The sequence below is a fragment of the Hoplias malabaricus genome, chromosome 12 (assembly GCF_029633855.1).
Source record: "Hoplias malabaricus isolate fHopMal1 chromosome 12, fHopMal1.hap1, whole genome shotgun sequence".
Lineage (NCBI taxonomy): Eukaryota > Metazoa > Chordata > Actinopteri > Characiformes > Erythrinidae > Hoplias > Hoplias malabaricus.
The window spans coordinates 35,683,931-35,697,656 of NC_089811.1; positions in this window are offsets into that span (position 1 = coordinate 35,683,931).

The window sequence follows — 13,726 nt, forward strand, 5'->3', positions numbered from 1 at the left end:
ATAACCAAAGCATTATGAAACTCTGGCACCCTCCCAGTTAGCCTAGGAAGCAGCAGGCAATGGTAAGTAATCTGCTGGGTGTCCATTTCATGAATTAAGTTATGAAGCCTCTTAGAGAGCAGTTAGAGTAAGGATAAGGGATGACAAACCTAAGCTATACAGAGCAACCCAATAACATTTGTTAACTTGTTTAAGTTTCTGCTGTATTATCCAGTTATCTCTAATGAAGCAAAAGCTGCCTGAGTTTTATCCTCAAAGATAAAGGGTTTTCCCTGTGAATCTTCCCCTCAAGGTCTCTCTACTTCAATTAACTTGAAACACTACAGAGCTATTTTATTTACATTAATGGCAAAATGTAAATAAATAAATAAATACTTTGCAATTCCCATCAATGCTTGCTGAGGCTGCAGCAAAAAATATCATCTTTAAAATCTAGACAAAATGCACAGGGATTGGCTTTCCTGTCTGCCTCATCGAGTTCTAGCACCTCATTTAAAGAAAGTGTTAAACTACGCCTCTGATTATCACAAACCAAACACTGAGCAGGATGCGATATGGACATTTCACAAAAATACTTGCAGTCACTATCTCTTCTGAAATGAACCACAAACATCCTGACCACAATTGGGACAGCACAGAAAAAAAAAACACGTGCAAGAAGCTTACATCAACATTTCAGACACCAGCATAAAAACAGTTTGACAGAAACTAAATGAATTAGTGGAACAAAGTTAACAGACTGAAAACAATATGAGTTAGGAACAGTTATGCCACATAACCCATGTTTTGCTCTTTCGATGTACAGAAAACTAAATTTCACATGATTGTAGACAAAAAGCAACACATTTATAGGCAAAGTTCATGCCGGTAATAAAAAAAATAAATAAAAATTAACACACAAAATTCAGATATTTCCTCACCATGTGCTAGCTCTCCAGTCTGTTTGCATGCTGGAAACTGGTCTAATGTGTTTATGAAACCCTAACGTCATTTAAAAAAAAAAAAAAAAAAAAGTGGCTTGGTCAGACATGCTAGGCTTATTCTTTGTATTGTAGAAAATTGGCAAAGGTAGAATCCTAAATGTTAAAAATCATGAAAAGAGATTTGGATATTGCTTTATTAATGCTCCATAAGGTGGTAATGCTGACTTGTTTTCGCGGGGTGTCAGATTATTTAGTTAGGAACCCACTCTAAATTTGGGAGACTTACCTGCATGAAAGTAAATAGAGAGAAAGTGCTATAAAATTAAACAACTTGTTACAAATGAGTTTTTGAGATCATTCAATCAGTGAATAAAAACAGACAAATGAAACTTCAGCCACATACAAACAGCAGTTGTTTTTCTCCTCAAACATAAGATTCCACCTTAAATGACGCTAGGCTTCTGAACATAAACAAAACAGAGAGAACCGCAGTTCCTCTCAGTCATATGTGTTTCCTTCACATATAAATACTTTCATTTCTGTATGTCCATCAAAAGTTTAAATTCATGAAAAGAGATGAGCATAGTGCTCTATTCCTGCTCCATAAGTGGGTAATATTGACTTATATTTGCGGTTTCAGATTACTTAAGGTGGAACTAGTTAACTTATAAACTAGTTTCTAGTCTGGTCATTTAAACTGTGAGTAAAAACTTACAGAAAGCTTAAAGTTCAGCCACGTACAAACAATAGTCATGTTTTCTCCTCAAACATGCTGTTCCACCTTAGAAGATGTGGAGCTTCTGGACGTAAACAAGCAAACTAGAACTGCAGTTCCCCACAGTAGTGGGTTTTCCATCAAATTATGAAAATGCGCTTGAAAAAACCTGAATGGAAAAATCCAAAATAAAAACACCCAACCAAAGACGCTTGGACGAGGTGGAAAAGCCAGACTCATGCGGTGTATAAGCACCATTAGATTAATGTTCTACCAAAAACGTACATTTACTGTCCTGGACACTTCACAGTTAATACACCTTGTATAACCCAAAAATGCCCATATCTTTCAAGATGATTGAATTCTTTAATTTGTTCTGTAAAAGAATGTCATATATTAGGTTATCAGATGTTTTTTAATTTATTAAAAACACATTTGAAAATGACAAATCCTGAAAAAAGGGACTGTCCCCAGTCAAATTTGAGCTATATCTTTCATAGCTTTGTACTGCATCCTGTACTCTCTTCACTGGCTTCTTGTAGCTGCTTGCATCAGGTTTAAAATGCTTGTGCTTGCCTACAAAGCCAAGAACAAACCAACCCCGCCCTCCCTTATGGCAATGGTCAAGAGTCAGGCTGCACCTTGAGCCCTTCAAACTTCAAGTACAGCTTGATTTGACTCGCCATCCCCCAAGACACATGGAAGACTAGCATCAAGACTCTTCCCAGTCCTGGTGCCCAAATGGTGGAATGAACTTCCACTGGCTGTGCGAACAGCAGACTCTACTCTCTAGAGCACTAATCTAAGTGAGCACCATAACAGACTGTAATGTACTTATACTGCACTTAACTTCTTTCTAGGTATGAGCACTGACTAGATGCTGTGTACTGCACTTACCAAGTTTGGTTCTTTCTAGGTATCAGCCCTGGCACTTGTTCTGGCAGTGCCTGAGATCAAAAGGAGATTGGAATCGAACCTATTTGTACTAGCTAGGATTAACATTCTGTTTGAACACTAGGCACTTTTGTAAGATGCTCTGGATAAGAGCGTCTGCTAAATGCTGTAAATGTAAATGTATGGAAAAACCTAAATAATAAATATTAACTATAAGATGTTATCATTCACATACGTTGATTACAAATATGGAACTATTCGTAAATTATTGTCCTGTCACGTTTACATCAAACACTACCTGAAAATATGCAGTGTGCCTTATGCCAAGATCAGACTACAGGATATTTTTGTCTTTCACAATGTTCACTATGTCAGATTAGTGCTATAAAGTAATTGCAGTGTCTTGGTTGGGTGACTGGCAACACTACACGTTTGACACGGACCATTTTTAGGTCATGTCATTGTGTGAGTTCAGAGGTTGTTGAGAACACTGTGAATCATGGCGACAGAAGTGATGTGTGTGCTGCTGGTGGTTTTGTGTTGCAAAAAGGAAAAGAAAAAAAAAACACGATTGTGGACCTGTTCGATAGTATGGACTATCTATCTTGCGAAAAGAACTTGAGGTAATTTCCTCAGTTTTGTTTTTTTCACTTGACAGCTACAGCAGCAGCTCTCTCTTCTGTGTTTACATATGTGCGTCTGTCAATGCTTTGTCGCCCTATTGGTCATTGTAAAGGAACATGCTGTAGGATATGTCAGACTAGGCGAAAAGATCTGAAAAAGTCTAACATGCTAGACTTTTCGTTGTGGAGTCATGAGGCGTCCCGTTATGTCACACTTCCTGACTGATACTCGCTCCCGACACTCATATTCACTTCTGACACCGGAAATTTGTCGGACGACAAAACTGTGCCAAACTGAAGTTAAATTCATGTAGTCTAATCCCGGCATTAAAAATTATTACTCAGAGGGAGTGACATTATTTGACCAATGGGAATGAAGAAGTTGATGAAAGTTGAGTTTTCTCAATGAATTATATGTTTTTAAGCTTGTTTTTGTAGGTTTTTATTTGATCATTATTTATTATTTATTTATTATTATTATTATTATTATTTTGGGGACAATGCATCAGTTCGTCACACAAAAGTATCCCAGAAAAGAATAAAATTGTTGTAAATCCAAAACATGTCTAAAAAAGTTTCTGAAATGTCTTGCTGGCATGCTAACAGTTTTGATGCTAGCATGTTAACATAACAGTCAGACATTTTAACTGCTAATATTCTGCGCTGTCACGTCACGCCCTGTCACAATCCTATCAAAACCCTGTATAACAGGACCTGACATCCATGTGACAGGGCCTGACATATGAATAGAAATTTCCCTCTTTATTATCTTCATTGCATTTAACATGTATTTAATGCATGCAATATTAATATAAAATATGATTTGAATAAATAAACATTATATTGTAAATTGGAATGTTAATATGCTTATAGACAAACACTTTGAATGTAGTCCCAGTTTTACAGAGACATATAGCACTGCGTTTGAGGTTGAACTTTGTATATTCTTATTTTGACACGTATCAATATAATTGTAATTTGTATTGTGGTCTTTAAATGAGCACTATGTAGTATTTCACCCTTAAAATTACAGCTTCTAAATGATTTTAAACCTCTGCTGGTTTTTACTGCACTAAGCAAATTCTGAATCACGGCGGAAGACTCTCACAAGAAATGGGTAACGGCACATAGCTCACAGGTGGATGGTTGCCTAGCTACAAGAAGAATTTAGCTCGGTATTCCTGATATCGACATTATATGGCAGAGAGAGCAAGAAGGAGAGTGAGAGAAAGAGTGAGAGAGAGAGAGAGAGAGAGAGAGAGAGAGAGAGAGAGAGAGAGGCCTTACATGAGGACTGAATTTTCACAGTAAAGTGAGCTGAAACAGACACAAGGACACAAGTTGGAGCATTATTTGTTGTCCTTTTTTCAGGTGTTGTGGTATTAGTTAGTGGTAGTTTTGTTGACGAAAGTGTTATAACCAGTTTATGAAAGTTAAAGAGCAGTGAGCCAGGGATTGCAGCAGCATCTTTAGCCGGATTAGCTCACTTTTTCGCATTAAATTTAGATTATGGTAACAAGTGCTTTTCTTCGGTGGCGGTATGGATTAAATGACTGAAGTTACACTTTGTGGCCGTGGAACTCATTCTTTGTTGAAGACAGTGTTACACTCCAGTTTTGAAAGTTACTGATGAAAGAGGGCACGTGTTAGCCTGCTTACTTTAGCCGGATTAGCTCAGCTTTTAGCATTGGACATCAATTCTGATAACAAGTGCTTTACTGTTGGTTGCTGTGGTTATAACGGCTAGTGTACCACCAAAGTTACATTTTATGGTTGTAATAACATGGTCCAGTGTGTATTATGAATTTATTATGAATTATCTGTACCCGCTTGTCCATTTCAGGGTCAAGAGCCTACTTGGAATCACTGGGCACAAGGCGGGAATACACCCTGGAGGGGGCGCCAGTCCTTCACAGGGCAACACACACACTCACACCCACGGACACTTTTGAGTCGCCAATCAACCTACAACGTGTGTTTTTGGACTGTGGGAGGAAACCGGAGCACCCGGAGGAAACCCACGCAGACACAAGGAGAACACACCACACTCCTCACAGACAGTCACCCGGAGGAAACCCACGCAGACACAGGGAGAACACACCACACTCCTCACAGACAGTCACCTGGAGCAGGAATCGAACCCACAACCTCCAGGTCCCTCAAGCTGTGTGACTGCCACACTACCTGCTGCACCACCGTGCCGCCCGTTTTTATCATGTAGTCATTATTTTATCCAATTACACACATTCCCCTGGCTCAATATCAGCCAAAGCCTGAGCCTTTGCTATTTTTTGATCATCACTCAATGAGTGAGTGAGTAAAATAGAGAGAGCGAGAATGAGAAAGAGACAGGGAGAGCGTGTGCGAGTCGTAGTTAAGTGAGTGAGCGAGGGAGAGAGATGTGTGTGAGACTTGATTTCACAACAATACTGTAAACGTGAATTACACTCAGCAGCAGGTAGGGGGTGCTCAGGAGACAAAAAAATTCTTACATTGTATTCCATTAAGTAAGAATGATGAATTACATTGATTTATACAGATTGCAGTTAAATGGCTTCAGTTAGAGCAGCTGAGAGACAAATACAATCTTCAGAGAGAAATGGAAAGAGCTGTTAAGAGAATAAATATACTAATTAGTTGAGTTAAATAAACATTCAACTTAGGGCTGGGCAATTAAATGAAAACTAATCGAAATCGACTATCAGAACTTCTAATCCACATAGACTTGTCTACATCAATTATATAGATTATTTATATTCTGTTATGTCCCCACTGTGTGTTCATGTACTGTCCCTTTAAAACCACGCTACCAGCCTGTAGTCACATGATTCTGCCCCCTGTCTGCCACATGGAAGCAACCTAAACTCAGAGGCCAACTGAGCGACTCAAGCTCGTACCAAAGAAAAACACAGCGTTTGTGATTTGGACGTGTTGTGTTTTGACTATAATTAAGACGACACTGAACAAAAAGAAGTCAAATGTAAACGTTGAGAAAAAACTGTTTCTGTGACCAAAGCACAATCACACACCAAATATAAACAGAGCTCAGAAAACAAGAGAGGAACAAGCTTTAGAAAAAATATTCCAGCTTTAACACTGGAGCAGATTTATAAGTACAAGCCTCGTCACTAAACTGAGGGTCGAAAATACAAACACAAAATAAACGTTCATTAATCGTAATCACTAATTCAATATAATTAATTAATTAATTCATTATCTGTAACCCTTATCCAGTTCAGGGTCGCGGTGGATTCAGAGCCTACCTGGAATCATTGGGTGCAAGGCGGGAATACACCCTGGAGGGGGCGCTAGTCCTTCACAGGGCAACACACACACACACACACACACATTCACTCACACACTCTCACCTACGGACACTTTTTGAGTCGCCAATCCACCTACCAACGTGTGTTTTTGGACTGTGGGAGGAAATCGGAGCACCCGGAGGAAACCCACGCAGACACAGGGAGAACACACCACACTCCTCACAGACAGTCACCCGGAGGAAACCCACGCAGACACAAGGAGAACACACCACACTCCTCACAGACAACTTCACTTTCATGTTCATCAAACCAATCTTTCACCAGTCTTGCTGTGTGTATTGGTGCATTGTCGTCCTGATACACGGCACCGCCTTCAGGACACAATGTTTGAACCGTTGGATGCACATGGTCTTACTGGTGCAATGTGCAATTAATGAAGATTGGCCACCAGGCTGCTCCAATTTAGCCATGAAACCTCCCACACTAAAATGACAGGTGTTTCAGTTTCATTGTCTAACCCCTGTACATTAAAGTGATTTAATATGCCCAAACAAACAAGGACATTTAAGCAACATGTAGAATCGATATTAGTTATTCATTTACAAAATAGGGCAAAATTGTACGTTATTTGTTTGCAATTTTGTAATTTTTTAAATTATAAACTATATTTTCCTGGCTCGGTGGCGCAGCAAGTAGTGTTGCCTTCCCCTGGAGGTTGTGGGTTCAAGTCCCGCTCCGGGTGACTGTCTGTGAGTGTGGTTTGTTCTCTCTGTGTCTGTGTGGGTTTCCTCCGGGTGACTGTCTGTGAGGTGTGTGGTGTGTTCTCCCTGTGTCTGTGTGGATTTCCTCCGGGTGACTGTCTGTGAGGAGTGTGGTGTGTTCTCTCTGTGTCTGCGTGGGTTTCCTCCGGGTGACTGTCTGTGAGGAGTGTGGTGTGTTCTCCCTGTGTCTGCGTGGGTTTCCTCCAGGTGCTCCGGATTCCTCCCACGGTCCAAAAACACACGTTGGTAGGTGGATTGGCAACTCAAAAGTGTCCGTAGGTGTGACTGTCTGTGTGAGGGGTAGTTTCCGCCTTGCGCCTAGTGATTCTGGGTAGGCTCCGGACTCACCTCGACCCTGAACTGGATAAGGGTTACAGAAACACAAGACAATCACTGCATACTACACAAAAACTGCACACTCAACAAACAAAACACACACACACACACACTACAAAAGCACAACACAAACATACACCACACAAACAACACACCACATACTTCACAAAAGACTCACCTCTAAAGACACAACACATACACCACCACACTACACAAACACAACAAAAACCACAACCACAAAACAATCACTGCACCCTCCACAAACACCACTCTCTCCACAAACACAACACAATCACTGCACTCTCCACCAACAAAACACAATCACTGCACTCTGCACAAACACAACACAATCACTGCACACAACACAAACTCCACAAAGCAGACTACACACAAAACACACACACCACACAAACCCTATACAAACACTGCAAAAAAACAACACAAACACACACCACACAAACACTGCACACTCCACAAACACAGTCCTTGCACACAATACAAAAACTGCATTCTACACAAACTACACCACTCAGTCACCACACAAACACACGATGCAAACGCAAAACAACCATTGCACACTCCAAAAAAAAATACAAAGCACACTACAGAAACAAAACACTGCACACTGCATTCAACACAAACACACAGCACATACTTTTATTCATTCATTCATTACCTGTAACTGCTCGTTCAGTACAGGGTCGCGGTGGGTCCGGAGTCTACCGGGAATCATTGAGCACAAGGCACAACACAAACTTTGACAAACCAAATTCAAAGTTCACTAACAAATTATACCACTCCAGGTTTACTTTGTGTTATTTTCTTGATCCATAAAAATTGTTTATTTGTCTGTTGAGTTATTCTTGTAATAATGTAGAACAAATCAATTTAATATTCTGATGGTAAGATGAAGTAAAACACTTCCATGGCACAAAGTGATGACCCTTAATTTCCTGCTTATATTTAAAGTCTCAAAGCATATGTGTAATGTATTAACTTTTTAACATTGGGAATTGTTTCTGTGTAACTTTGGTCAGTTAAATAAAATGTTTTAATTTATTTTTTATTAGAAAAACATTTTTTAATTACATCTTACCAAAAATCCCCAAATTTCCGTAAACAGTGCTATTCTAAAAACTGCTTTTTCAAGTCAGCAATCTGCCAACATCTTTAAATTCACCACATTGCGTTATCGCTCTAAGTCAGCACAAAAGACAAAAACTTGACAGCTGCTTACAAAAAAAAGGCAGCTTTGATGCTACAGATAAAAACATAAAATCGATAACAAATCAGCAACAGTGCAGAGTCCTCTAGAGCACCAGTGTGGCGTTTTAAAAATGTAGATTATTCCTCTATATCAAATCTCTCTTTGTGCTACTATCCCCTGGTACTTCATCAGATCTATGACCCCATTAATCTTAATAGATTCTTTGGGTTTGAATATATTTTAAACAGATTAACCAAGCAAACCACGTCTGCGCTGTCAGAAAAAATTCCCCTCATGACACAAACAATGAAAGCAACAGTCCTTAAAGGGAAACTGAACTCTATTACTGCATTGCTAGTATATCACCCTCCTAGACCTAATCCATCTTGTTTGTCTGAGTTATCCGAGCTACTCATTCTTGCTATCTCTTCTTCCTCTCGACTGCGGTTAACTGGTGATCTCAACACGTCAGTGCTCCTTATACCAAGTTTGTAACTGACTTTCTGTCACTCCTTGACTGGTTTCTCCTCACTCAACCTGTTGAGTTTCCTCCTCATGACAAAGGTCACACACTTGACCTGGTCTGTTCTTCTTCTGTTCTGGTTTATGACCTTCATCCACTTCTGTTTCCACTCTCTGACCATAAGCTCCTTCTTTTCTCTGTCTCTATGACTGTAACCCACCAGTCAGCTATAAGAGTCATCCCCTTCAGCAATATTAAATCTGTAGATCCCTGTTCCCTTATTCAGTTGTTAACATGAGTTTTCCTTTTCATGCTGCTCCCTCCTCTCCTGAAGAACATGCCATACTGTTGAAATCGGCTCTGTCAGAATTCCTTAATTCAGTCGCCCCTGTGTAGAAAATAAAATGGAGTCCTTCACCACCTCTGCACCATGGTTCAGCACTGAATTGCAAACTATGAAGCAGGCCTGTTGTAAGCTGGAAAGGCCGTATAAAAAAATCCAAACTAACGGTGCATGATGCTTATATAAACATAGGCTGACCATATCTGAGTTTTCAAAAAAGAGGACACATGGGGCAGGTTGGCAGCACCAATGCTTCCATAACCATGTAGCTATGCTGCTGAATTTAATACATACACAGATACTCTTTAACAAGATAAAAAACAAATGCCTTTTTGGACAGATTCCATTCCATTCAACATTTGGCCCTGAGCAAAAGTAATAAAATAATATTTTTGTCATTTCTTGACAGTTTATTATCATTAAGACCTGTTATATCCTGTTCATACCGAACTCCAAAATTGAAGTCCTGTGTTAAAGCGACGTGTTTACACCAGAAAACTCAGGATCATGACAGAAACTGATGAGTTTACATTTTAACTGTGTTTTTTAAACGTTACTAAAAGCAAGCACCATATTTTATCAACCAGAATTAATACAGACTTGATCAGAGCATCGCTAGCATCCAGACGTTTATGTAAAAATACTTATATTTCATATTTTATAAAGTCTGGCTGATAAAACGTGCTGTATGTGAGAGCTATAATTCAGTCCCCTGCTACGGATTTAATGACTTGGCCTGTTTTCTTCTAAAGTTAATGTTAAAGAGAAAAACTGCGCAGATGTAACTGGATGAACTCGTCAGAGAGTCAGTAACGGTCAGGTGTGTCCGTGTATTTGTGTCGTTATAGGGACGGAAGTGACGACTCTGTTTTTTTTTTTTATATAGAGCAGAACGCGAAGCTCTTCCACATACGAAAAAGAGACTACGGTAAATTACCTTAAAAACTTTCAACACATTTCTGTTCGAGGCTCCAGTAAAACACTGTGATGTGGAGCTCGGCTGAAAGTGGTCTAAGCACAAAAAGTGTGTCCCATTTCTGCTCTGAGTTCTGACCCCTTGAACACTTGATCCCGGAGCGCCCCTTTTGCTCACCTACAACAACGTCATCATACGTCATCAAAGTGCATACTTCAAGAAAGAAATTAGGGCTTTTTGTAAGAATTGGGACAGAGGGAATACTGTAGACGGCAAAATCCCGGACAGTTTTGGAATCCCGGCCGGACGCATTTTTTTAGGCCCCGAAAAGAGGACATGTCCGGCGAAAAGAGGACGTCTGGTCACCCTAATAAACATGTACAAGATTACAGTCTCTCCCTACATTCAGCTAAGTCTAGGTATCTTTCAGGACTTTTCAACAGGCCTAATACTAACCCTCATTATCACTTTTCAAACGTTTCCAAATTATTTAAGCCTCCTGCAAGTACTGTGGTACTGTCCTCTGACCTCTGTAACTCCTTCTTACAATTCTTTGATGTTAACATTTCCAAAATTTATAACTCTCTTATGATCATCCCATCACAATTCACCTTTCCACCCTCACTGACCTCACACTCCTCCTCCCCGTATTTATCTGATTTCAACTCTGTTACTCTCTCTCTCTCTCTCTCTCATCAGTGACATTTTTACTCATTCAAAATCTACTACCAGGTCTTGATCCCCACGCCACTAACTAAAGCTTGTATATCTGCTTTGGTCCCTCATCTCAATTCTATCATTAATCGGTCATGTCCAATTTCAACTCTCCTGTTCTTTTCTAAAATCCTTGAGCATGTTGTAGCCGCCCAGCTAACAGCATACCTTGAGCCTAATAATATACTTGACTCATTTCACTCCAGTTTTCGCCCACACAGTACTGAAACTGTATCGGTTAATGTTATCAATAACCTGCTGGTAGCACCCCACAATGGTGCCTTATACATTCTTGTACTACTTAATTTAAGCGCTGCCTTCAACAAAGTAAATCATTCCATTCTCCTTTAAAGATTGCATGAGCTTGGTGTCTCTGGTGTTGCCCTTGACTAGTTTCTGTCTTACTTAACAGAAAAAAAAAGATGTCACACATTCTGGCCATAATTCCACCATTTGGGGGTCCCGCAAGGCTCTGTGCTCGGCCCCTTACTATTCATTGTTTATATACTCCCCCTGCACAGCATATTCTCCAGTGTTAAATCAACACTATTAGTATTAACTTAACACTGAGAGTGTTAAATTATTACACTAACAGTGTTAATTTAACAGTAGTAGTATTGATTTAACTCTGGTGAATTCGCTGTGTGATTATTCAGATTATTCATAACTGTAATCTTGATTTTTCACTGTTATGCTGACAACACACAGATTTACCTCCGGACCAATTCCATCAATAACACACCACTCTCCAATTTTGGACTCTTGTCTCTCAAAAATCAGGCAGCACATGACGCACAATTCACTAATGCCTAACAGTAATAAAATTGATCTTTTCCTCTTTGTCTCCAAATCCACCCTCAAAAAAAAAAAACAACGGTTCTCTCACACTCTCAAATGTTGATGTTGCTCTGTCCCCCTCCCCTTTGGTTCGTAACCTTGGTGTCATCCTTGACTCTACACTTACATTTGACTCATATGTGAGTTATGTTATTAAAACCTCCTTCTTTCACCTTCGTAATATTGCAAAAATTTACCCATCCCTTTCTCAGTCCGCTGCTGAACGTCTCATCCATGCATTCATCTCCAGTCGTCTCGATGACTGTAACTCGCTCCTGACTACTCCATAAATTGCAAATGGTTCAGAACTCTGCTGCACGTCTCCTCACCTACACCCAGTCTCACCACCACATCACCCCAGTTCTCCAAAACCTCCACTGGCTCGTGGTTAAATATCATATTCAGTTCAAAATCCTCCTGCTCACCTACAAAGTGCTTAATAATAAATTAGCTCCTTCTTATTTGTCTGACCTTCTTCAACCTTACACACCTAAGCGCACTCTCAGATCTTCCTCAGCTGGTTTACTCAATGTTTGCCCTTCAAACCTGTGCAGTCTTGGCGAGCCTTCTCCAGATCTGCTCCACGCCTTTGGAACTCCCTCCGTCCAGAAATTCAACATTCTCCCTCTCAATCACAATTCAAATCCAATCTAAAAACACACCTGTTTTCTGTTGCCTATAATCTCTGCATTTCCTGAAGCCTATCTTAGGCCAACCCGTGCTATTGTTCCTGCTGTGTTTTGTACTGTATTTTTTGTTCCTTTCATTCTGTTACTGTCCAACTGTAATTGTACTGTCCTCCTATTGTAACAGCGTCTTTGTGTTATTGAAAAGCGCTTTATAAATGTAATTTATTATTATTATTGTTATTATTATGTTTATGATTACAAGGAACTACAGTTTTCTCTGGTTGGTTTATGTTAAGGAAAAAATATATACAATATAATGATATAGGTTGATAAGTAAATATGTAGATAAATAAATCATCTTTCAGTATTGAACTGCTTCCAAAGGAACACAGGACAGATTTAAAAGAATCTGAATCTTTCAGAGGATATAAATTGTAAATAAATATATATATACTTCTTGGGCGCCACGATGGCACAGCATGTAGTGGTGTGTTCTCTCTGTGTCTGCGTGGGTTTCCTCTGGGTGACTGTCTGTGACGAGTGTGGTGTGCTCTCTCTGTGTCTGCGTAGGTTTCCTCCGGGTGACTGTCTGTGACGAGTGTGGTGTGTTCTCCCCGTGTCTGCGTGGGTTTCCTCCGGGTGACTGTCTGTGAGGAGTGTGGTGTGTTCTCCCTGTGTCTGCGTGGGTTTCCTCCGGGTGACTGTCTGTGAGGAGTGTGGTGTGTTCTCCCTGTGTCTGCGTGGGTTTCCTCCAGGTGACTGTCTGTGAGGAGTGTGTGGTGTTCTCCCTGTGTCTGCCTGGGTTTCCTCCGGATGCTCCGGCATGCTGCTCAACCAAAAAGGCTGTGTCTATTTACAACTACGCTCAATAAAGAAATTAATATAGTATCAGCGCTGTCAGGAAAGTGTACAGAAGCATGCTCAGTCCAAATCTGGTAGCGATTGGGTACACCTGCATAGGCCCATGCTGTCTGCTAGCGGTACAGCCAGTCCCTTATACTAAATAGAATCATCCTGCTTAAACTTAAACTTAAACAAAATGTGTCTGACACCAGGAAAAAGTTAGCTAGGTGTTCCTAAACAAATTCACTGATCCAAG